General features: G+C 49.7%; 1 long non-coding RNA gene across 4 annotated transcripts; it reads right to left on the bottom strand.

Moving 5' to 3' along the window:
- Positions 1–9119: 9119 nt before the first annotated feature.
- Positions 9120–23849, bottom strand: LOC115943004 (uncharacterized). 4 transcript variants are annotated; one of them, XR_014148410.1, is made up of 4 exons: positions 18887–23849; positions 15178–15251; positions 12387–14909; positions 9120–9516 (listed from the first exon to the last, which is right to left on the bottom strand). It is a non-coding gene; the product is annotated as an uncharacterized LOC115943004 (long non-coding RNA). The 4 variants fall into 4 exon arrangements; XR_014148409.1 differs by lacking the exon at positions 18887–23849 and having other exon boundaries at positions 12387–12472; positions 12879–14909; positions 15178–15681; XR_004077591.2 differs by lacking the exon at positions 18887–23849 and having other exon boundaries at positions 12387–12472; positions 14628–14909; positions 15178–15681.
- Between the last annotated feature and the right edge of the window lie 1605 nt (positions 23850–25454).

Below are 25454 nucleotides of genomic sequence, written 5' to 3'. Positions count from 1 at the left end.
GTTATATTATTGATTGTCTTGTTTTGTTATCTTTCTTTTAAAAATGTTAAGTTTTATTTGGAAAGTGGTTAGGTTATTTATGGATAAACTCAATCCTTTAGAGGCATGTTTTAAGTTTTTTAGGGTGGGTCTAAAGTTTCTCTAGGAACAGTTTAAACTTACTAGTGGGCATGACCCTTACAGGGTCTCTACTAAATGCCCTGAGTGATCCAACTTGTTGATATTTGAACATTTATCAGTCCCATGTGAACTCTGAATTATTCAGCTGATAGTTCCTGATCATTCTTTGCCCAGACTTATGGAGTTTCACTCTGTGTACATCTTCATATTAAGCAAATACTCAAGAGGAACCTTATGCAGATTTCTAAGGTTTTTTCCACATAGGCCTCTGCTTTTCTAGAACTTTGCCCCACAACTTCCATCCGAAGTTTCATTGACCTTCAGGTTCTGTCTCTTAACTCAACAAGACCACCAGACAGCATGGGATTCCTTCTCCTGCTCTATACCAGAATGTGTCTCCAATCAGAAACTGAGGTAATCATTGGACTAATCTCATTTATTTCCTTTATCTCCGGGATCACTGTCTTGTACTGCCTGTTGTGCAGTATCAAAAGCCATCAATGTATCTATTTTGTTTAGTTTACTAGTTGTTTATGGTGGGAAAGTAAGTCTGGATTCTGTTGCTCTGTCATGGCCAGAAGCAGAAATCTTAAGACCTGATTCTGATAAAGAAATAATGGTGAGGGAAGGCATGCCCAAAAGTTAGACACTAATGACTTACTGGGGATCCCAGGGTATACAGAGGCAGCAGAAAGACCCTAGCATCTACGGGCCATGCAGGAACAAGTAGGACAATGGAGAAAGGAAAAAAAATGCAAAGGCTATAAAAACAAATCTCATTTGTGTTCCCAGGTGGCTGGATAGCTTCCATTTGCTTCTCCAAATCTACTCTCCACCCTTCACCCTGCCCCGTACCTTAGAGGATTAACCTGTCTATACTGCATCAATAGGGCTCCTTTGACTCTGGTTTCTAGTTGTGCTCAGGCAAAGAGAGGTACAAGCAGGAAGCTGGAAGGCAGGAAGATCATTTATTCCCCTAATTTCTTCTCTGCCAAATCACTGCGAATTTGGCAGATGTCATAGGTCACAGGTCCTGTCAGGATCTCTCTCTAGGTTCTAGTAAGTCTTCCTTTCTCATGACCCTTCAGACTTAGGGATGGTAATGTCTTCTCAATGTTATTAAACCTTGAGTATCACACCATTTTTGTTAGTTCCCTTAAACCCTGGTCAAAGCTTGCTAAATAATCCTTTCATTAAATTCTTCTCTGTCTTTTTCCCACCAGGACCCTGATACTATAGAATTATTGATGCTGTCCCTAACTGAACAATGTACTGCCCACTAATTGTATGACCTTAGGCAGACTACTTTCTGACTCTCTCTTTAGTTTGCCCTTGGCCTACCCTTGACTATTTGGGGCCTTATAAATCAGAAGCTCAATTTCAGCAGACTACCCCACAGTAAAAGCCCTAGGGCAATTAGTGCCCCCTCCCCACACCTTACCTTTTCTTTATTGTCTCCTACTCCCACACTGGAATTCCTGGTTTAGCTGCTCTGCTTCATAGGATAATTCAAGTCCCTCCCTCCAGATTTTAGCAACAGATACAACTTGCTGAGAGCTGAGAAAGCATCAGACCAAATGAAAACCACTTACAGGGGGATGGCCATCATTTTGGGATCGAGGTCAAGTTCATACAAGCTACTCAGCATTTGGCCCTGGCCAGTAGGGTTCAACACACAAGGAAAAAATCTTCCCCTCCTGATACATGCACCTTGGAGAAGGCATTTTTATTTTTTAACTAGATAGACAGATAAATAGCATGAATAAAGAAAAATGTTTTTAAAAATCAGGAATTTAAATAATAAAGAGGGAAAAGCCATTAGTTTTAAAAGGTTAGTTTTATATAAAGGTATTCCTGAGGTCAAGAAAGCAAGTTAGACAGGGCTGGGCACACAGTCTCCCCCAGGCTGAAGCATATTTAGAAATGGAAGCCAAAGGAATGGTGGAAGGAACCCACAAGCAACAAGAACCAAAAAGTTAGTGGCTGTCTATCCTGAAAGACATTAGGCCACAGTGAAGACCATAAAAGTGAACACATTACCTTTGGGTCCAGCATCTCCATCTCCCTGTCTGAGAGAGGGAAGATGAAATGGTCTTCCACCTTTCTGTGAAAACCCATTAAACCTACTTGCCTTCCTAGGGAGGTTATTTCTGCATAGGGCACCTTTTGTGTCTTCCCCTTGATCAAAGGAACACTTAAGTCCCCTTAGAGGCTTCTAACAGGACAAGCCTATTCACTCTTCCAGGACTGATGTTTTTCCTGGAGGTTCACTTGACCCTTGCCCTAAATATAATGTACCTTTCTTCTGCCCACGTTGGAGCTCAATGCCAAAGCCTCCCGGGCCACTACTCCTGGGTTAGCCCTTCTCTTTCCCTCCCTCTCTAGGGCTACTTCCAAGATTTCAGGTAAGGTTTACACCTCTCTGGGAACCAGACCTCCTCATTCTTCAACTCTTACAGAGGCTTGAACATGACACTGCATCTTCTTTAGAGAAAAGGCCAGTGTTTTCCTATTATTTTGTTGATATTGAAGGCAACCCAGACTTACTTGAGAATGCACCTAGGCAGGTTGTTGTACTGGATCTACCCAGGAGCTCAGGGATTCCCAAGTGAGTCATCAGGCCCCTACAGTAGCAGGGCCCAAAGAATGGCAACCTTACCCTACAGCCTCTACTTGATGCCCCTTCTGACCTGCTCCCACCACCACTAGTTGTTATAACCTGACTGACAGTATCCCTCTGTGCAGTCTGACTTCTGATAAGGAACTTCCATGAAAGAAGCTTGGCTCACCTCTGTGCCAGCCACCCACACTATTGGTTCAAGGCTTGGAGGGTGTAACCCTTTGATCCCTAACCCTTGACCCTGACCCTAATTCCCACTGAGGCCTTCCCTGGGAATAGGTCTATACTTAACATTTTTTACTGAAGGGAGAAAAGAGACAATCCACTCAATGATTTGCTATTGTTAGAGTAATTAATACTCCAAATCCCTGAGTAGGAGTGACTGACAGTTTTGAGGCTCTTTAACTCTTTCTATCCTCAAATTAATCTGAAGCTTATTTTCCCTGCTTCCTCTAATTATGTTTCAGGCCCTTGCCTATCTATCCAAGCCAAATTCACTTGGTATTGGAAGGGATTTAGTTAAAGGAGACACAATTCCTTGCATTTGACCAGTGGCAGCTCTGGAGTTCCCGTAAAGGAGGACCTAGAGATGGAAAACTGGGTAATACAAAGGCTAGGGGATTTTTCTTCAAGCTATTTGTATAGTAAATACTATTTTTCTCTTAGGTCATATGTTTATTTAAGACAACAATAGGCCGGAGAGAAGTCCCCCCACTACCACCGCTTGGCACCAATATCATAGTTGATAGTCCCTGTCTAAAATGTTTCACCCCATAACTGGATTCTCTCACTTTTCACTCTATTTCTTCCCCTTTCACTCATTCAATCCCTGGCAAATCCTATCCCACTGGTCTTTGTCCTATTCATCTATCCATCCATCCATCCATCCATCAATCCATCCGTCCACCCCTCCATGATGGCAGCTCCTTCCCAATGGGAAGCAAAAGCCCCATTCAGAGAGTATCCCTATTTTTTTCATCCAGGCCTGTGGGGTCACCCCACTTTGGCTTCAAATCCCAAGTGATGCCAGGGGCTGCAGTTAGGGTTACTGCAATTCTCCACAGACACCTTTCTCCTCTTCTCATTACCTCCCCATCTCTTTTTCTTCTACTCTTAAAATTCCTTTTCTGGTTTTCCTCCTTTTTTCCTCTCCTTTTTCTTCCTCTACTCCCATATTTTAAGCATACCTAAGGCAGCCACCACAGATGTTTTATAGCCATTAAAACTAAAGAGGGGCAACTGAGCCCAATCTTAGAAGAGCTGATAACTCCCCACTCACAGGTCCCCCTTCATCCTGCCACTCCCAGTGTGTCTGGGCAGAGCTAACCTGACCTTTTCCTCCCCCGCCACCAGGGTGTGGATTTTAAGGCCTTGATGGGGAACCCAGGGCACCCAGCCTGCATGCAAGGGCCCTGGGCTGGTTATAGCCCATCTAACAGGAGAGAAAAATAAGCTCCCAACATGGAGAAAACTGCCTTGCCTCCTGTTGCTATTGACAACAGAACAACAAAGCCAGGATTTAATGGCCAGGCAAGACTAAAACAGTGCTGTCAGCAACCAGGGCCCAACTAATCTCCTTCCAGCAGTGACCTCTGTTCTGTGCACAGTGACAATGAGTGTAACCAGACACAGAGCTCTCAGGTGTAGGAGGCAGGCCAACAGCCACAGCACCACTCACCTCTCTCCTCTTGCCTCTGGCAGACCCACTGGAGGTCAATCTCCCCCAACTGAAGCACATGTGCTAGGAGTGGAGGATGGTCAGCATCAGGCCCACAGGGGGCTCCTCTTCAGAGCTGCATTCCCAGTTCACCTCTTTGTTTCTTTCCCAAAGAAGGGATTAGGTCTGGAGCCTGGGCACCTGGAATGTTCCTGCAAGCATGCCTCTCACCTGGCCCACACCCCCACGCTCTGGTTACCTATTTACTGTCTAGGCCTCTAGAGCCCCATCTGTCCTAGAACTGCTGGCTTTAAGCTGGACGGTCCTTGGCAATTTTTTGGTCCTGACCCTCTCAGGAACAGAGGAATCCCTGCTTGGGATTCAACCCTCCACATGAGCTGGATGCCCTAAACAAAGGAGGATCACAGGAGGAGAAGCCACTCTGTTCTAGTATATGAGATGGGTTACAAATGGATTCATTCAATCCATATTTTGGAGGGCCACATGGCGCCAGAATTTAGTGCCAACCAGACATGGCCCCTTTGCTCCTGAAGCTGTCTAGTGGTGAAAATAGAAATGGATCAAGTAATTAAAGTACAGTGCTGTTTACCAAAAGGGAATATACACAGGGGTCCCAAGCCTTGGGAGGGTATAGTCGGGGAAGCCTTCCCAAGGAAATGGCATTTAAACAGAAAGCAAGAGAGTATTTTTCTCATTTGCCTCTTCACCCAGAGCCTAGTACAGAGCTGGCACATGGGAGTATGCAGTAAATGTTTATTGAAGAAATAAACTAGGAAACGAACAAATATCTCCACATGTCCTGAGAGCCCTTGGTTACTAACAGCATTTGGTGATGGGTCTGGTAATGTATCCATTTACCAAAAAAATCTAACTAAACTTAAATTCGTGAGTCCTCATGAATCTATTCATGATATGGATGCGCTGCGTGCTGTTCATTCCGTTTTAGAGGTGAGTTTGCTGGGTCACAACTAGGGAAGATGATACCCCTGAGATCCCACAGGGAGTCTTCCGGACCCACCCCTTTCCCCGACAGATCACACCATGGAGAACTCCATAAATGGACTCATTAAAGCAGGGAAGGTCAGCCTCTTGACAGGTGATTGGATTTAGATATGAAAGCAGAGATGGGTTAAACTCCTGTGCCCAGATGTCCTAACCACAGACCAAAGCTCAAAAGAAGACAAGGGGAGACTAGTGCCATGAGCCTATCCTCTCTTTCTCAGAAGACTGTAAAGCGTTCTTGGAAATGACCATAAAGCATCCAAATGAGCAAATCCAAGGCCGTTTGCTGCCAGGTTTCCCGGCAGGATTGTGGGCAGACTGACCAGCTGTTCCATCCCCCAGAACTGTCTTAACTTCAAAGACTGGGTTCTCTGTCCCTGAAAAAGTGCCCCTACTACACATACCCTGAAAGTCTCCCAGACCTCCAAACATACCCACGTTAGGTGTTGCTCTTGGGCCTCGGGAAACCTGTCTCTAACGTACGGCAAGGAGTACCCCCTCCCCATCCCCCTCCAGCAGACACATCTCCAAGAAAAGAAACCGGACCTAGTGACCCTGCTGATGTGGGTAGAGGCAGGGCCACCATGTGGAGCCATGCAGGCTGTTCATGGCACAAGACGGTGAGTGGGGACTGCAATCCAGCCCTCGCTCTGCTGGCCATGATGTCCCCCCGGCATGGCTGCCTCCACACAGAGGAACGGGTGCTTTTTTTTTGTCTGCACAGAGATGCGTGTGAGCTAGCAGTGACCCTGGGTGGAGAGCCCAAAGAATTACATCTGGGGAGGAAAATAAGCCAATCCTTCCCTTGCCACCACCTAAATAGTCCAGCCAGGTGTTCCTCAAGTGGCCAGATATGCTACTTGGACAGACTTCTTAGAAGGTAATAGAATATGATGGATAAAGCAGTAGGCCCAATAAGGCTTTCTGTTTTATTTTTCTATGTCCTGAATTCAGATGACAGTGAAAACTGAACTATTGAGATGTACTAAGGAAGGATCAAATGCCTTATTTCTGTTAAACTACTTTAAGGAGAGTGAAGATTTACAGGAAGTATATCCCCTCTGTGTTGGAAACACCAGGGGTTTAGAATCTTTCCCAGACACTGGGCTCTAGCTTCACTTACTTGGAGCCTGTTGGTCAGGAAGTACGGCCTGAGAGATGAGGTAAAGTGGGCATTTTCTCAGAAAAACGACCCTCCCTATGGAGGGCCCGGCTTCTCACCAGAGAACATACTCCATGCTCAGAATGATTAGCTGACAATGTCGTCTGAATGGTGGCATAACACCTGTGTTATGGGAAAAGGACTGCGATTCGAGCAAATGCTTGGTTGCTACAGGAGAATGGGCTGTGGTCCCTCGCTGATTTCTTTACATCACAGGGACGTGTCACAAAAGTAACTCATACCTGTGGGCAGAGGCAGCTGCCCTATCTCAGAAATGCTTTCCCAGCATGGTATCCTGTGGTATCTGCCCATCTGCCCAGTCTTCCTGGAGGCTAGAAAACAAGCTATGGGCATGGAGCTAAGTGCTTGTTTTGCCAACAGGGTCTCATCAAATCCCCATACAACCCTGAGATGAAGCACTTATTTTTACTGATGGTGAAGGGGTTCAGAGAGATTAAGCAACTTGCCCAAGATCACACAGCCAGTAAGTTCTGGTGAAGCCAGGACTTGAACCCAGATCATGTGGCTTTTGTGCCCACACCCATTACCACCTCCACAGCACGGGGATTTCCGGGCCCTTAAATGAAGTCAGAGGGCTAAGCTGTAATGAGGGGGGAAGATACAGCTCCCCTGATTACACAGGTGACATGATCTGAGATACAGGTGACATGATCTGAGATACAACTCCCCCAGAAGATGTTTTACCTGGAAGCAGGGGCTGCCTCCTACTATGTGCCCAGTGCCTGGAGCCAAGCTTGACTACAGGTGAATGTTTATTGAAGGGATAAAGAAATTTCTCCTGAGCTGCCCTTGCCCTGCCTTGCTCCTCTCTCTCTCACAAGCTCTGAGTGTGCCCTGGGTTTAGCAGGGCCCCTGAGCAGACACCAGGTTCTACACAAGCTGACCCGCATCTCCGCCACTGACCTTGGCTGGCATGGCTTAAACACACACGTCCAGTGATGGACAGCTGGGGGAGGCCTTGAACATGTGGAAGTGTCCTTCACACGATGGGCTCTCAGCTGTTCCTGGGAGCACCACTAATGAGTCCTGGGGGCTTGCACTCTCGTGGGGTCTCCTTCCACCCGCACAGTTACAAACCCCCTCTGGTTCCCAGAGCCGTCACACGTGTCCTCTCTCTGGTTCTAAAGCCTCCAGAGGGACAAATCCAATCAGGAGATTTGTAACTGCCCCCTTGGCCCTGATCTCCTTCTCTTGAGTGGCCCGAGTGTTGGTGGGGTTCAGACTCCCGCATGGTGTGGCTAGCCCCTAGGTGGGCCCAGGCAGCAGGGACATAAGGTATCAGGTATTAAATGTCAAAGATCAGAAGCCAAGTCACTTAAGCACCTTGAAATCCTGTTCCAGCAGTTATTCTCCATGTGTATCCACTAGAGCAGCCTGATGAATCTGTCAGTACCAGGGAGGATAAGAATCAAACAAGACAGGGCCCTACCCTCAGGGTGTCCCCCATCCCACGGAGGAGCTGAGTACACACGCAACAATCAGCAGCAGCACAAGGTTTGTGGGCTGTGGGCCGGGCACAGCTCAGAAAGAACAGCTGGTGTTGGGGGTACCGAGGGGGAGAGAAAGAAAAATAGAGCCCCTCAAAGTGACTACGTTGTCAGAAGTTCCTCTCCTCTCCTTTCACTCCCCACCCAGCATTGCATTCCTGTTCAATTACTTATTGCTACGTAACAGAACGCCCTAGAACGTAGTACCTTAAAACAACTCACTATTCTCTTATACCTGTGCTGACCGGGCTCAGCTAGCTGGTTTTCACTCAGGATCTCTTGCAGTTACAGTCACCCGGTCGCTAGGGCTGGAGTGCCCCCAAAGTTCTACTGAGCTGCACAGCCAAGTGGATGCCATTCATTCACAAGGCTGGCAGTGATGTGAATCTTGGTGGAGAGCTCAGCTGGGGTTCTTGATGAGAGCACCTATTTCCAGCCTCTTTGCGTGGCTTGGACTTCTTACTGGATGGTAGCTGGTTTTTAGAGCAAGTGTCCCAGGACTAAAGCTTCTAAAAGACCCAGACAGATATCACAAAGCTTCTGATAACCAAACCTTGGAAGTTCCAGAATGTAACCTACTGTATTCTGTTGGTCAAGCCAGTCACTATGGCTATCCCAGTTTGGAGAGGTGAGAAGCAGCACATAAACATCAGGAGGGAAAGACTGGGGGCTACCAATTTGGAGACTGTCTACCACAACTTCCTTTATTGAGCTTGGAGAGGGAGAGGAAATAAGCTATGGACTGGGGAAGCCAAAAGGAAAACTACTTTGTCCCTCTGTCCAGAAGAAGGTACTTTTTTTTGTACTTTTTTTAAAATTTAAATTCAATTAGGGGCGCCTGGGTGGCTCAGCCGGTTGGGCGTCTGCCTTCGGCTCAGGTCATGATCCCAGGGTCCTGGGATCGGGCCCCGCGTCGGGCTCCCTGCTCCGCAGGAGGCCTGCTTCTCCCTCTCCCACTCCCCCTGCTCGTGTTCCCTCTCTCACTGTGTCTCTCTCTGTCAAATAAATAAATAAAATATTTTAAAAAAAAAAAATTTAAATTCAATTAGCCAACATATAGTACATCATTCGTTTCAGATTAGAAGTACTTCTTTCTCCAAGTCCTTCCTCACATTATTCTCTTAACTCACATCCCAAGGTACATTCTTAGACTATGTCCTATGCCCAGAATTCTGGGCCAGAATGTGGAAGAGAGTGGAAAAAAACCATATACATCATCCTCATTTGAGAATGAATTTGTTACATGACAGTTGCCAAAAAATTGCTTATCTGCCCAGCGTGGACTTCAAGGGACACGCTCTGGTGCCTATGACACCCCAGCAGTGGTTGCCCTGGAGACCCGGAAGTCAAGGATGGTGAGGGAGCTTCTTGCCAAGATGACCTCACATGGAAATCTCCGCTTTCTTGTGACCACCTGGTCATGAAGCTATGAAGGAAAGAGAAAGAGCCATAAATTCCTCAGATGTATGGACACAGGCAGAGCAGAGTAAGCTGATGCAGAGTCCTAGCACACACATCATGAGATGTCCTCCCTTCCCCCTGACTTGCTTTGTTGGGGCTGTCCCTCTAACCTTGGGCCCAGGAGATTTGTTTGGAAGGCTGCAGAATCACCTGGAGGTTTGAGACTGCCCTTCCCATTCATCTGGATAATTCAAGCATAATAACTCACTTCTAAATCTGCAGTTAACTTCCCCAGCCTCTGCCTGCCACTCCTCATTACATACCAGGGGAAGGTGATCATTGCTAGTATAAAGCAGGATGGAGTACTTTGCACATCCCATCCCCAAGTCACTCCTAGTCTATACTACTGGAGAGACCTCTTCAATCTCCTCCCCCAACACAACAAAATGTGCTTAATAACTCTTTCCTTCCTTCCCCTCCCTCCCTCCCTCCCTTCCTTCCTTCCCCCTCCCTCCTTCCCTCTGTCTTTCTATAAGAAACTCTAGTGCATAGATGAGATTAATTATATTCCTTAGTTCATGACCCAATCTCATCTTTGTACCATGCACACTCTACCTCTATTTAGTTATTTTTAAAAATAAACACCGTCCAGCCCACCACCCCAAACAAAAGTCAGAACCTTGACAATAACCAACATATCTTCCAAATCCCAAGTGACTGTAAACAGGAAAACGAAGCAGCCAATCACCCAGCATACACAAGACAGAAGAAGCTAGTCCTTTAAAAAAGTTTCACTGGCGTCCGAAGAAGGCGTCTTTTCGAAATGCCTCGATTTTTACACTGCCCAAGTGTCCCATTAAATCCCGCTCATTTAAAATCTGGGTTCCCAACTGGTATATCATTTTATTTTAATGATCTGTGCTTCCTATAGAAACATGGAAAATGACTATTTCTTTTTTCAATTAAACGTGTAACGGGCAGCAGATGAAAGGCAGCGTCTCCTTCAGCCTGCGCCCCGGGGAGCGGCCCGCAAGGGGTTAACACAGGCCCGGGCGGACCCTGGTGGAAAACTCTGGGTAACCCGAGCGCGGCCGGCCCGCCTCGCGCATGCGCCGAGCACCCCTCGCGCTGCCCGCTCCCCGCTCCCGGCTGTCTCTGTGCACAAAGGCCTGCTTTGTTCCCTCAGCTCTGTTTTAAATATCTGACGACTGTTCCCCCCCCCCGCCCCCCAATCCCTGCGCCAAATCCCCGGGCCTGGCTGCAGGCGCGGCACAAGGGCGCATTGTGGGGCCGAGCGAGGGGCGAAGGGGGCTGGGGGCGGCCGGCCCGTTGGGGACGCTCTTGTTTCGCCAAGTTGACTCAGCCATTTCGGTCGCCCGGGCTGCGTCTTGGGGGTGGGTGCAGAGGCTTTGGGGGGTCCCCAACAGTAAGAATCAGAAAATGGGGACCCTGAGGGTGAACAGAAGCATTTCCAAAGCGCGCCGGGAAGGAGGTGCTGAAGTTCAGCCGAGCACCAGTCCCCGGGCAGCCAGGGGGGTGCGAACCCGCGAAGTCAGACGCTTGGTTTCAGTCCGGCGCTGTGCATTTAGAAAGTGCCTATCACTCAGTCACTTTGAAAAGTGTGGCACTCGGGCGGGCGCAAACCTACCCGAACGGGGGGAGGTGTGTGTGAGCTGTGGAATCCTTCCTTCCCGCAAGTTTGGGGCCCCAAGGGGCGCTGCAGAAAGGACATCACCCCGGGCTTTCTGCATCCACAGCTTTCTGGCCCTCTTGCTGCCAGGTTTTAGGAATGGGCCCTCGGGGAAATCACACCTTCCCTGGTTTGGCCCCTCCCTCTCAAGGGTAGGTAGGTGAGGACTGGGATGAGGTTCAAACAAAAGTAGGCTTTCAGCTCGCTGGAGAGCTGGCTCTGCCCCTGCGCCCTCCCTCCCCTTGTCCTGCTGGCATTCCCCGCAGACTCCCAGGTAGTTTTCCTTCCCAGCTCAGGTGTTTGTTTACCAGCACTGCGGAGGAGGAGGAGGAGGCCTTGCACTGGGAAGGTTTGCAACAGAAAAATCACAAACCCCACCTCTCCGTCCCATTTTCTTTAAGGGTAGGGGGACACTGCCTTTCAGACTAGGTCTCGCAAACTTCAAGCAAAACACAAAATGTGGGCCTTAGCACACATTTTCTTCTTTTCGCTTGTAACCAAAGCCTCCGTACCCCTCAGAATCTTGAAGGGAAATTGTGAACCTTCCACCAGGGCAGGTGAAGGAGGAGGAACTGGCTTGGGAGGATTTGATTCAGAAGCAAAGGACTTCGTAATTTTGTTGTGTTCTAGGCCTGATTGGGAGCCCCCGAATCCTCCCTCGTGGTTTGTTATAAATCTGAGGGTTGACTTACATTGCCTTGGTCACATTTCTAGTTGCGAAGACCATAAATATTTCCCGAGATGTTTTTTTTTTTTTTTTTTTTAAGATTTTATTTATTTGACAGAGAGAGACACAGCGAGAGAGTTGGAACACAAGCAGGGGGAGTGGGAGAGGGAGAAGCAGGCTTCCCGCTGAGCAGGGAGCCTGATGCGGGGCTCGATCCCAGGACCCTGGGATCATGACCTGAGCCGAAGGCAGACGCTTAACGACTGAGCCACCCAGGCGCCCCCCGAGATGTGTTTTTTAAAATCACACTTTGATTCACATTTCACTTGTTGTCTCAACTCACCAGTACAGTGAGTATTCGAGCTGAGAGCTCATACAGACCAACCTTCTTATTTTGCAAATGAGGGAAACTGCCCAGAACCACTCAGAAAGACAGGGTTGAGGGGGGCCTGGAGGCCAGGTCTCCTATGTCCACGACTGGATTCTTTAACTTCTAATGTGCTAGTTGGCAAGGAATGAAGACCAGGTTTTCACTTACCACTTCCTCACAAATCCTTCCCACATAAAGGATTCTGATTCAGGAGCCAGGCGCTTTGAGGAAAGGTTCTTGGTATTCACACAGCTCTGTGGAGAGATGAAGAGTCTCTTCTCAGTATATCCCTCAGAACTGCTGAGTGTGTGCTAGGACCACACTCCACACTCGCTACAAGCTTAGAGACCTAAGTCACGTTCAGCTGCCAGGGTTGCTAAGTGGCAGAGAAATCCTGGCTGCCTGTTTCCAGGCACCCTTCCGTCTTCTTAGGAATTTCTTCAAGCTAACACTAAGTGTCCTTTCGCCACTCTGTTGGCCAGTAAGCCCCCTATCTCTGGAGATGATAACAGCCCCCAGCCCCCGCTGCCTGCAGATCAGCCTGCAGCTGAGTTGTTTGGGAAAGTGTTACCTAGAATTGACTTCTCTCTGCGATGAGTGTGCAGAATAGGAAAATGGGATGGTGGTCCGTACAACCCCTCTTCCCTCACGCACACACACCTGCAGACTCAGAGATGTTGGAAGGTGTACCGGAGCATGTCTGTGATACGATACAACCTGCTTGGAGAAGAGCCATCAGCAACAGTCCCATTGCGTGGCAGTGCCTTTACATCTGGGCAGGAGGTAGCAGGATTTATACCCACGGAGCGCCAGAGGATGGGATCACTGTAGACCACCTTCCGCTTGTACCTTTCACTCTGGCCCACCCTTCTTTTTCATACATTCTACACTGACCTATATACAGCACCCCAACCCCTTGCACCAGCCAACCACTGATTTGAAGCTCTCCCACGTTGGCAGATGAACTCACATTTCAAGCCATCACGTGGGAATGCTGCCTGGCGGCCAAGGGTTTGGTTTCAGCAGCATCACCTTTTGACTGTTCAGCAGTGTTTGTGCGAGTATTTGAATATGTTACTGCATTTTGACCTTGTTATTTTATAAGAACAAGTGGAAAATGGAAAAATGAAGTGCTGATGCTGGTGATAAGAAAGGCAGGTCTCCTAAACTTAATATAATTGAGACAGAGATGGAAATCATTAGGCGCGCCACAAGAATACGTGGCCTCCATCAAACGTTCCCTGGATTTCAGCCAGTCGCCTGTGTGTTCAATTGTGAAGGAGAATAATAAATTAGAGAGCATATAGGACATTCCGTACCTAACATGGTCAAAGATTGGATCGAAAGGTGAGGTGTGATTCGGAATTTGCCATGTTCCCCCAGTTCTAAAGCTGCATTGATTTAATGACAGTGTTTCAGAGCAAGGGTGAGGGTGATGCTGTGAGACTGGAAATCAAGAAAGTACAGTGATAATATTGTTCGGCCCCCTGGGAACGGAACCCTCCCTTATAGCTTTCAAATGCTCGCTTTGCCTCTTGCATGTCAGACCGGCAAATTTTCAGGAAAGCTTTAGGTATGAAAGGAGAGTGTGTCCTATAGGCACATTCTTTGTGGGGGTCACCCCGGCACCAAAGCCAGGGATGAGGCCTTTAATCAATGTGCCAAAAGGGATGGAACTTAACTCAACAGAGGCCCTCGTGCCAGGAAGTTTTCACAGCCCGCCCGCGCCTGGCTGACAGAAAACCGTGAGAGTCGAAGCAAAGAATGCAGGGCTGGCCTTACTCTGCTTTGGGCACCCGCTCCCCTCATAAGCCATTGTCCCAGCTGTCTCTAGGGGTGGGGAGGGGGCATGCTTTCCCTCTGGGCTCTGCCTGGATTAGCTGTCCTTCCTCTCCGACTGCCCGGCCAACTCCTGGCTCGTTCCTGAGGACTCGGCTCTGGCGTCTGTGAACCCAGGCTCACGCTTCTGCCCTGCCACCGAACACTCTCTGCCCACCCTCCACACCGTGGAACCACAACTGGCTTGCCTGCAGGAGCTTGGCGGCCCTCAGGAAGCGTCTGCTAAATGACCAAGGGACACGGGGCGCGGGAGGCCCTCCAGAAGAACTCTGTAGCACGAGACTGTCTATCAGAGCTTGCGGGCGTGACCTAGCACGGCCATTTTGAACTTCTTAGGCACTAAAAAAGCCCCTTTCTTTATTCTCTAGAACCCAAGCCATTTGTCTCTAGATTCTTCTTGGTCTGCTCCCAAGGTGCTCTCATCTGGAGGCTTCTTGCCCACACCAGTGTCTTCAGTCCCGGGCCTGCAGCGCCACCCTGCTCACCTCCTGGACGGTTCTCTGCAAATACTTTTGCTAAGTAAATCCACTGACTTTTCCTTCAACCATGGGATTCTTGCTGAATTCTTACCACTTTCCTCAGGCAAAAACAACCCAGAAGTGCTGTCTGATCCAAAGCATTTCCCAGGGAGGGCAGCCAAGTGAGTGCAAGAACCTCTCGGCCGTCTGGGACTGTGATGTGATGTCTGAACAGCCTCTTTAGAAACACTCCAGCCTTTTCCAGGGATGCCATCCAGGCGGGGACACTCCATGTTAGCCCCTCTCAGTTGTCTGGGGATCCTAGGGGTAGACGCAGGAGCGCTGGATCGGGGGATTTAGCCTGGCTGGGCCTCAGCTGGCATGACTGGGTCAGCTGTGAACGAGAAGGGGGTCCAAGCTCCAGTTTGTACCCTTCCACCCACTGACTTTTTCTGCACCTAACACCCTCCCTGCCCTGCTGCCCTTGGCTGTGACAATGGGAAGCCATGGTCTGAACAGCCGAGGGGGCTCAGCTCGCAGAAGCCCACCACTGGCCCGCCCCCCACCCCACCCAGCACGACACCCCACGGGCCCCTTCCTGAGGGTACCGCCACCATCGCTGGCTGGCCAAACTGCTCTCAGCACTAGTCCATTCCACTTACTCTCCAGGTCCTTGGGAGCTTGAGCTCTCTGGGGCGGTGCCCAGAGTCCACTTGATAGAAAGCTGATTCTTTTCCTGTGGGACAAACAGCTCTGATCAGAACACGTCTGTCAGGGGAGGACTTGGCAGAGCTACAATGCCAGGCTCGGATGCGTCTTTTCTGTGTGATTTCCCAAAATTCAGGCAGGAAAACATGCCTTCCCCCTGAGCAGCCGGCTGCCCCACCGGCATTTGCATCCCGCAACGAGATATAAAAGGAGCCAGTCGCCGGCCCCCAGCGAGGACAAGGCTGTGATTCAAGGAGGCCCCAGTGACATCCCCAGCGTGAGAGTGCAGCTGGGGCGCTTTATGAACAGTGCTGGGTCCCAGGGGGAAGTCGGCCCTGTCCTCTAACCCACAAACGTCTATTGTTCACTTTCTTGTTTGGCTCCAAATGTTTAGATGTGCTCAGAGCACAGAAAAGCCCCCAAACCAGCCATCGGCCAGGGCCAGCCTGAAGCCGGGAAGCCTATGGCTGGAGCTCTGTGGGACCCCTGCCGTCCCCGTTGTTCCCACCTCTCCCTAAGGAAGTGACAGGGTGACCTCTTCCTGGCCGGGGCTATTTGCTCAACAGTGGGTTTGGGTTTCCCCCGCCCCCCCAGGCAAAGTGTGACCGCCCAGACTCACTGGGTTGGCACCAGACACCACTGGCCTTGCTCGTTACCTTGGGGCTGTCCAAAGCCCAAGCAGGAGAGTCTCTCCTAAATCCTCCTCACTGTCAGGGTCCAATGGGAATAACTGAGTGCTGGGCCACTGTCCACGTCAAGAACTTGGGCCCTAAGGTTCAGCGTCTTGGGTTTGACTCCGAGCTCCAGCTCTTAATAGCTGTGCAACCTTGGGCAAGTGACTCAGCCTCTCTGAGCCTCAGTTTCCTTCTCGGTAAAATGACACCTACCTTGTCAAACCATTGTGAATTTAACCAAGTAATCGAGGTAGACACTGGCACAAAATGAGCCCTCAGGAAATACTGGTTATGTCTTACATTATTCTTATTCACTAGTGACCTCTATCATACCGTCCTGAAGCCACCCTCTCTGCCATGAGCACCCACTTTTGCTCCTAAACCGAATACCTTTGACAGCCTCCAGTTGTGGGTCTGAGAACAGCTGTGCAAGACAGACAGTGCCAGAGGAATGAAGGATGAAGTGCCTCATGACATAGGGGAGGAGAGAACGTGCTCAAAAGCCCGTCGCCTCCCCCTCCCCCTCGCCTCAGCCCCAGATCCCTCTGGCCAGGGCTCATGTTACCTGCCCTCCCCCACAGCTGGCGATTCTCTGCCCCACCATGTGGCCCTGAGTCCCGGCCACCCCCAGCCCTGAGCAGAGAGCCCCTCTCCCCTGTGCACCCACCTTAACGTCCACCAATGGCCAACATGGGCGGCAGGGGGGCTAGGGGGACAGAGGTAGAATCTCCAGAAATTTTGCTCGACAAGGTGGTGAGGGATCCAGATCCCGGAAACACCAGCCTCTGAGGGCCTGAGTGCTAAATGCAGTTTAGAAAGGCTTTGCTGTGAAGGGGGCACACAGAGTGCAGAGGGGCAGAGAAGCCAGGAAAGGCAAGAAAGGGTCCTGAGTTCCAGTCCTCCTCCTCCTCCTCCAGATGGTCCACAGCCCTATTTGCAGCTTTGGGACTTCTTCTTCCTCAAAAAACAACACCGAGATGACGGCCCCCCTCTTTGGATTCATTAATCCTTTCAAGAATAAGGCCCTGGGAACCTCCTGACAGGGCCATATGGTTTCCTTATCTTCCTAATCTCCCAGCACTCACCTTCCATTTGGAATGTTTATCCCAAGATAACGATCAGATTCCACTTAGGGTGATTGAATGGGGGCCTCCTTCGAGTTGTTCCCCTCTCCCCATTTCAAATGAACAGAGGACCCAATCCAATAATAAATGAGCCAGGCCAGGTTCAGAGAATGGATAGGGCTCCTCCCCCGCTCCCAGCCTCCTCTCCCTACAAATATCCCCCTCTCTCACCTGAGCAGCCCCACTGATAGGTGCTTTAGATAGCGGAGTTCTGTGTACAATTGCTGTTGACCAAAGTATAACTGCCATAAACAGTGTTCTAGAAGGCAAAGATCTGATCCAAGACGTGCACTTTTTGATACAAAGGTAATGCAGGCCACAAAGACAAGCCGATACGCAATTTTAGATTTGTAATAGCCACATTGAAAAGGTTAAAAATGGGGGCACCTAGCTGGCTCCGTCAGCGAAGCAAACGACTCTTGATCTTGGGGTTGGAAGTTTGGGTGTAGAAATGACTTAAAAATAAAATCCTTTAAAAAAAAAGTAAAAATAAACAGGTGAAATTAATGTTAAAAATACATTTATAAGTATTATTACTTATAATATATATCTAATATAATGATATATTTAATTGAGCCCCAAAATATCATTTCAACATGTAATCAATATAAAAATGATCTGTGAGGTATTTCATGTTTGCTTTTTTGTACTTAGTCTTCAAAATCTGGTGGGTGTATTATACTTGTAACATGCATCGATTCAGACTGGCCACACCCCAGTTGCGTGTAGCCTGCTGAGATGGGCGGCTGATGTACTGCTGGGGATCTAGCTAGACTGTGCTAAGACACCTGGGCCAAGGACAATTGTTACGGGCTGCATGACGATCACTAGTGAGCTGGCTGCCCGAGAGCCTCTGTGAAAAGATGAGCAATCCATAACTTTGTTCCCAATCTAAACAGAAAGCCAGACCTCATCTTCCTACCCCTCCGAGGCTTCCCCCTCCCAGGAAGGAAAACACGCAGAGATGACAATTTTGTTAAAAATTGGTGGTAATTGCAGGATGCCTGGGCGGCTCAGTCATTAAGAGTCTGCCTTCGGCTCAGGTCACGATCCCAGGGTCCTGGGATCGAGCCCCACATCGGGCTCCCTGCTCTGCAAGAAGCCTGCTTCTCCCTCTCCCACTCCCCCTGCTTGTGTTCCTGCTCTCGCTGTCTCTCTCTCTGTCAAATAAACAATAAAAAATCTTTAAAAAAAACAACTGGTAGTAATTGTGATTGATGCAAATTTAATGTTAGTCATTTCACTTGCTAATAAAATTGTTCATTGACGCTTTTCCTGTAGGCTGTTCAAAGCTGAAGATGGTGCCACTGGGCATCAAGCAGCCATGCGGTAGGCTCTGCTGTGCTTTGAAGAGGGGGAGGCCTGGCTGGAGTAGACAGAGCCAGATCACCAATGCCAATGGGTGCTCGCTGATTCCAGGAAAGGGGAGACACAATTCGGACATTGATGGGACAGCCGGGCAGAGCTCCCACTAGTCATTCAGACACCATATTTAGATGACCGTTTGTGTTCTGGACAGGGCAAGAGGCCTGGGCCTGTGTTTGGTGATTCGTGTGTGCATGCTTGGTTCCTCCTGCCCGGTGAGTCTTCCATGAGTCTTCCATGAGTCTGCTCCTGCTGCAGCAGAGTTATGCCCAGTGCCTCCCTGGCTCTCAAGGTCAAGGTCAACATGATCCAAACAACGAGAAGGATGGGAAGGGAGGCCTCTGGCAAAGCAGGAGGATGTTAGAGAGGCCAGTCCTGAACCCCACATGGAAGAAAGGTGGGGAGCACGTTCCAGGCCTCCTGGGGGAGGCCTCCCCAACCACCCTGTGTCAGAGCTGCTCTCTGACCCTCTCTGCTTATGTTTCCCTCATAGTACTTACAGTCCTTGACTGTTTTTCTTTGCTGACTGCTGCCCTCAGTTTTGTTCCTTGCTTCACTCCAGCGCCTAGAAGAGCGCCTGTCACTCTCCATAAACATTTGCCGACTGAACACACAGTGCAAGAAGCTTGTGCCAAGATGCCAGCCCAGGCCCGAAAGAGCCGGGAGCTCAGGAATAGCAAGAGGAGGGAAAGGAGCCTGTAGGAGAGGCAGAGAGAGGAATGGCGTGGGGACTGAGGGGGAAACGAGGATGCACAGAGAGGTGGTGGTCTGTGTGTGCGATTCGCCCGGTAACGGGAGAAACGGCAGAGCAAACGTTGGAAAAGTGGAGGAATGTGACTGCAGCACAAAGTCAGCAAGATTAGTTTGTCAGCAACATTTGGATCCCATTGGTGATGAGAGACATGTGGGCCCGGCAAGGAGACAATTGTGGTAGTCAAGACAGGATGTGAATAAGACATAAAGAAGTGTTTCATCAGTGGGGATGGAAAAGAACCAGGGCTGCAGCAGCCAAGTCAAGGAGAAGGAAGGCTCGGCCCCAGTGTTCCCGTGCGCCGCCTCGGTACGCTCCACACACGTGTGCACACTCACACACACGCACAGGCGGCCCACGAGGAGTGTTCACGCGCAGGCCCCCCTCCCACATTCCAGCTAACTGCAAGCCCCGCTCTCTGCTTCAGTCTCTGGTCTTTGTCTTCTGTTTGCTTCTTCCCGTGGCCGCCAAGGCAGCAGCCCTGTGGGCAAGGAGAAGGGCAGGACCGAGAAACTCCGGAGGAGGCAGTGTTTTCTCCATCAACGAGGACTGCTTCTGGCTAATTTGGGAGGGAAGAGCGCTTGAAGAAGGTTGCAAGGTCCCCAGAACAGCAAGGAGAGAAAAGCCCCAGCAAAGGAAGGCCCAGAAGAGGAGAGAAATCTTCCCTTGAACATGGCCAGGGAGGGCAACTGTTCACGGACATCTACCACACGTTCACACATGTGTGGGCCACATGAAGGATCTGAAATGGAGACTGGGACCCGGAGGAGGCGAACGGCTTCTCGTTAGGAGTGGGTGGGGACGCGCTCAGGGATCCAGCTGAAACAGGACTTTATTTTTAAAGAGACTTAGATTGATGTCTCTGCTGGCCTAAATATAAATGAGCAGACAACTTCTTCCCAGCCGGGCCAGGCCTCCGAGCGAGCTCCCAGACCCTGTGTTCAAAAAGAAAAAAAGAGAGAGAGTGCATGAGGGGGAATCCACAGATGCAAAAGGTCACACAGCCAGCCCTGTGAGTGTGTAGGGAGGAGGAAGACGGATGAGCTGCAATCCCCCGGCCTCACCTTGAAGGAAGAAAGATGGAGGCTTGTGGGAGCAGGGGAGGGGGCTCTGGCTGGCCCAGGGGTGACAGTGGGGACCCACGCTTGTGCTCAGGGAGCCGACAGTCCGGTGGGAAGGAGCACACGCGCCTGCAATGGAGGGCAGCGACTGAGGGCCCTGGGTGACACACAGGCAGAGTGAGGTGGGCGTTCCTCAGTCCGTAGGGCTGGACGACCCAAAAAGTCCATCTTGGAGAAGGAAGAATTCTAAATGAGGGCTTTTGACAAAGACAGAGAGAAAACATAAGCGTGGGTAGGATACATTTGGGCAGCTCTGGGCGTTCCGATTTCACATGAATATGAGAACGTGAGAGAGAGCAGGTGGCTTGAGGTCTCCATGCCTCTTCCAGAAGCTTGTCCTTGCTTCTGTAGATGAGGGGGAGTCACTGAAGATTTGGGGGTGAGGTAGGGACATGCCCCAGATGGATTGAAGGAAGATTAGGTTAGCAATGGGATATAGGGTAGAGTGGAATGGGGAGGCTCCTGGGGTGGGGAGAGCCCGGGAACATGAAGGTCAGTTAGGGATCTTAGTGGAGACGTGCTAGCTTCTGCAACAGCCTCGCCAGTCTGAGATACACACTGGAAGTTCGTTTCTTGCTCATATAACGCCAACCTGTAGGGCTCTGCTCCTACGGTAATTCAAAGATCCTGACTGAGGGAAGGTCTGGGGCTCACCCTTCAATAGACATCCATCTGGCACAGGAGAATGTGGAGGATCTCATGGGTGGTTTTTATGAGCCAGACATTCCATTGGCCAGACCTCAGCCACTTGGCCCCACCCACAGGCAGGGGCCCTGGATGTGTAGTCCTGGCTGGCCATGCGTCTCTGGGGGGCATGATAATCTGGTGGTCATCTCTGCCACAGGACAGGGACAGGGACCGAGATCTGAAGGAGGGTGTTGGCAACAGAAATGCAAATGGGAAGCAGGGAGAGTGTCCACACTTAGGAGTTAGGAAGAGGAGCCAAAGAAGGAAAGCAAAAGGAGGCAGCATGGGGAAGAGAGAGAATCAGTTACTACCGCAGAGATTTCAAGGAAAGGGTACTGAAAAAGAGCCCTTCAATTTGAGTCCCGCAAGGCCTAGGGAGAGGTGGGGTTGGAGCCAGCCTTCGAGGCTTTGGGAAGCAGCCAACAATGATTCCCTAGCATCTTCCATAAGCACATCCCACGACCCCCTGGTGGGGCTTTATCTTCACTTAACAACTCTCTGTGGTGCAGCAGCAGGAATATGAGTTAGGAGTCAGAAGATCTGGGTTCGAATCCAGATGTAACCACCTTAACCTTGAGCAAATGTAACCTCTCTGAGCTTTAGTTTCCCCATCTATGAAATGGGCGTACTGGTACCTACATTCCAAGTTTGTTGTAAGGATAAGCAGTAACCTGCTTTGTGAAGACTTTCGCTTGGTGTCAATACTCAGTTACTTGTGCAGCAAACATTTACTGTGCACCTAGTGAGAGCCAGGCACCTTATTGGGCGTTGAATATCCAAAGGACCCAAACAAAATTCCCTCCCCCAAGAAGCTTAAACTCTGATAGGATAGACAGACACACCAGCAGATCCTAAACTGCAATGTGGTAAATGCAGGGATCAAGATAGTCCTAGGAGCAAAGGAGCAGAGAGGAGCAGCGGCGCCGTGTGTGTGTTGGAACAGGTGCTGGGACGCAGGTGAAGCAGGAATCTCAGAGTTTAGTGTCTCTGACCATAAAACTGAAGCAGAACAGGTGGCAATACTATGGGAAGTGTCAGCAGGACCCTGAGCGTGGGGACTAGCCAGTGTAGTAACAGACTACGGAGAGCTTTAAGCAGGAGATGGATAAGGGTCTTCTGTGTGTGCTGGTGAGCTCATCCTGGTGGCTACTTGGAGGGGAGGCTTCAGGAGAGGAGGCTAGAGTCAAGGAAGCCCAAGACACAGTTCAGACGCAAGATGACAAAGGTCTGCAGAGGACAGTGGTAGTAATAATGACAACATCTGTTATCAGGCAGGGGCCCTACGTGCCAGCCAAGTGCTAAGGGCTTTGTAGGTGTTGTCTTTATTTTTTAGTTCATTAATAAATGAGGGAACTGAGACTGAGAGGTGAGTAAACAGCCAAAAGCCACACAGTTAGTAAGAGGCAGAGCCAAGATTTTATCACAAAGCCAGAGGCCCTAACCATTTCACCAATTCAGAAATATTGAGGGGATGATGATTCCTGCCTCCCTCCCCTGGGAAGGCGGTGCCTCCTCCAGCTACCGAGGCCCAGAGCAGTGCAGGTCTAGGGGGAAGACAGGGAGTTCTGTTTGGGAAATGGTGGGTCTGAAGCCCTCAGAAGGACACCCGATAGAAGCGTCCAGCAGAAGTCAGTTGGATATATGTGGCTGCCACGGCTATGAATGATGGCCGCCTTCACTGTCAACTCTGCTTTGGGTGCTACAGAGAGAAGGGGAGCCCAGAGGAGGATGGCAGCTGCAAAGGAATAAAGATTAAACCAGATCCCTGTAAAATAAGCAAGTAGTTTAGTCAAGCCATTCTATTTCCTCATTTGAAGAGGGAAGTGAAGAAATGGTCGCAGGTGAACGGTAGAATCGCTCTCCTTCCCTGCCCTTCACAGGCACAGCTCCGAGATCCCATCGGGTCGGTTCCAGACCACTGCAGTAAAGCAAGTCAAATGTTTTCGTTCCCCAGAGCATATAGAAGTTATGTTTACACTATCCTGTAGTCTATTAGATGTGCAATAGTATCATACCCTTAAAAAATGTATATGCCTTCATTAAAAAATACTTTGTGGCTAAGAAATGTTAACCATCATCTGCGCCTCCAGTGAGTCCTAATCGTTTTGCCAGTGGAAGGTCTCGCCTGGATGTCAACGGCTGCTGACCGTAGGCGTGGCTGTGGTGGTTTCTTAAAATAAGGCAGCGATGGAGTTCACCACATCAGTTGACTCTTCCTCTCATGAACGATTTCTCCGTAGCATGCAATGCTGTTTGATGGCACTTCACTTCTTCCAAAATTGGAGTAGATCCTGTCAAACCCTGCGGCTGCTTTATCAACTACATTTGGGTCATATTCTAAATCCTCTGTGGTCAGTTCAACAGTCTTGACAGTACCGTCACCAGGAGTCGATCCCACCACGTCAAGAAGCCCCTTTCTTCGCTCATCTGTAGGAAGCCACTCCCCAGCTGTTCGAGTGTAATCACGAGATCGCAGCAATTCAGTCCCGTGTTCAGGCTCCACTTCTCATTCTAGCTCTCTGGCTATTTCCACCACATCTGCAGTTACTTCCTCCACTGTAGTCTTGAAACTTCAGTCTGTAAAAAAACACAGTATCTGCAAAGCACGATAAAGCGAAGCTCAATAAAATGAGGTCTGCCCGTATCACTTCCTTTTATCCTACTCCTCTGCGGAAGGGGCCGACGTGTTCAGAACACATAACTCACAGAAAATACCATTAACGCTAAACACATGCCAGGAAAGAAACCAGACCAGTCCTGTGTCTTCCCCTTTTCTGGCAGGTCTGAAAGGGTCACCCACCTCTCCTCGAAGGCTGTGCCTCAAACACAACAGCATCGGGTCCCGGCCACCCCACTCCTTGCAGAGACACAGGTTCCCAGGGGAGAGGAACTGAGATGGCAAGGCGGGCAGGGCCTCTCTGCATGAGAGAAGGTGCTGGAATCAGTAAGCCACCATCTCTCAGCTTCCATTTTGGACTTGGCCTCTCCCAGGGTGGGTCCCCAGCCTTTCTCCAGGGCTGCCTACTCTTTGTTATGGGGGTGCTTTGCCACCTGTCTGCCTCCACCTGTTGTCTCCTCCTCTGTCCCATGGCTCCCCTTCTCCCTTCCTCTTCCTGGGCCTTGCTTTAGGCTTGCCCTGGGCATTGTGGCATCCTCATTCATGCAACAAGCAGTTATCTGTTCATTGAAAGTCATGCAGTGAGCACCTACTGGATGCTCAGAAATGAAGGTTGCCCCTATGGTCTTTGCGGTGGGGGGGGGAGGGTTATGCAGGGCCAGGTGTCTGCCCCCCTTCTGGTGCCAGGCCATGGCCCAGGACCCTTACTGTAGGGCCTGTTCCTGGTCATGTGGCTATAGGACCTACCTCTTTCTGCTACTTCTTTGCCCCCAGCCTATGAACCACGCCCCTCAAAATCCTTCTCTGTGAGACCATCTAAGGGCCATCTGCAGCATACCTCTGAAGCGTGGAGTCCCTCCTGGGGCCCTGCCTGGAAACAGGTTTCCCTACTACCTTCTGAAGCCCACAGACCACCCTAAGAGTTGTCCTCTTTCCTGAATCATGCCCTGAAGAGGAGGGAGAGGTTGAAGTGTTGCCTCCCAGCTCCCCTCAGGGATCGGTCCTTCAGACCCTCCTAGGTGTGTCATCAAGCTCGGCAGTGTAGGTTTTGATCAGACCCTGAGTCTGTTTTGTTTTATTTTATTTTTCTTAATTGGTTTTGCCAACCACCCCCTCCCCCCCAAAAAAAGTTTTATGTGCTCATGCTGGGGAATTAGGCAAAACAGAGCTGTACAGAGAAGAGAATAAAAATAACCCATCATGGCCATGCTGAGGGAGGGCCACTCTTGACATTTTGTGTTCCTCTCCTGAGCGTATTGTTTTATGTACTCGAGCTCATAGCTTTGGCCTCACTTGTTTTGTTTTTAAAAGTTTTTTACTGTGGTAAAATACGTTCACAGTTACCATCTAAACCATCTTTAAGTGTGCAGTTGGGTGACATTAAGTGCATTCACAGAGTCGTGCGACCATCACAGCCGTCCATCTCCAGAACTCTTGTCACCTGGCAAAACTGAAACTCTGTCCCTGTTAAACACAAAGTCCCCATGCCCCCCTCCCCTGGCCACTGTCAGCCTCCCTTCTACTGTCTGCCTCTAGGAATCTGACTACTCACAGTATCTCCTGAACGTGGAATCATACAGTACTTGTGTTTTTGTGACTGCCTTATGTCACTCAGCGTCATGTCCTCAAGGTCATCCGTGTTGTACCCTGTGTCAGGACTGCCTTCCTTTTTAAGCCTGAATAATATTCCACTGCAGGCAGATGCCACATTTTGTTTAGCCATTCACCCGTCAACAGGCACTTGGGCTGCCTTCATGTTTTAGCTGTTGTGAATAATGCTGCTATAAACATGGATGGACGAATAATCTCCTTGAGACCCTGCTTTCACTTCTTTTGGAGGATATACCCAGAAATGAAGTTGCTGGATCACATGGTAATTCTATTTTTAATTT

Source organism: Leptonychotes weddellii, chromosome 9, assembly GCF_054177405.1.
Source record: "Leptonychotes weddellii isolate Sample4059 chromosome 9, ASM5417740v2, whole genome shotgun sequence".
NCBI classification, from domain to species: domain Eukaryota; kingdom Metazoa; phylum Chordata; class Mammalia; order Carnivora; family Phocidae; genus Leptonychotes; species Leptonychotes weddellii.
Note: the sequence above shows the minus strand (reverse complement) of the source record. Positions and strands in the feature narration are given on the sequence as shown.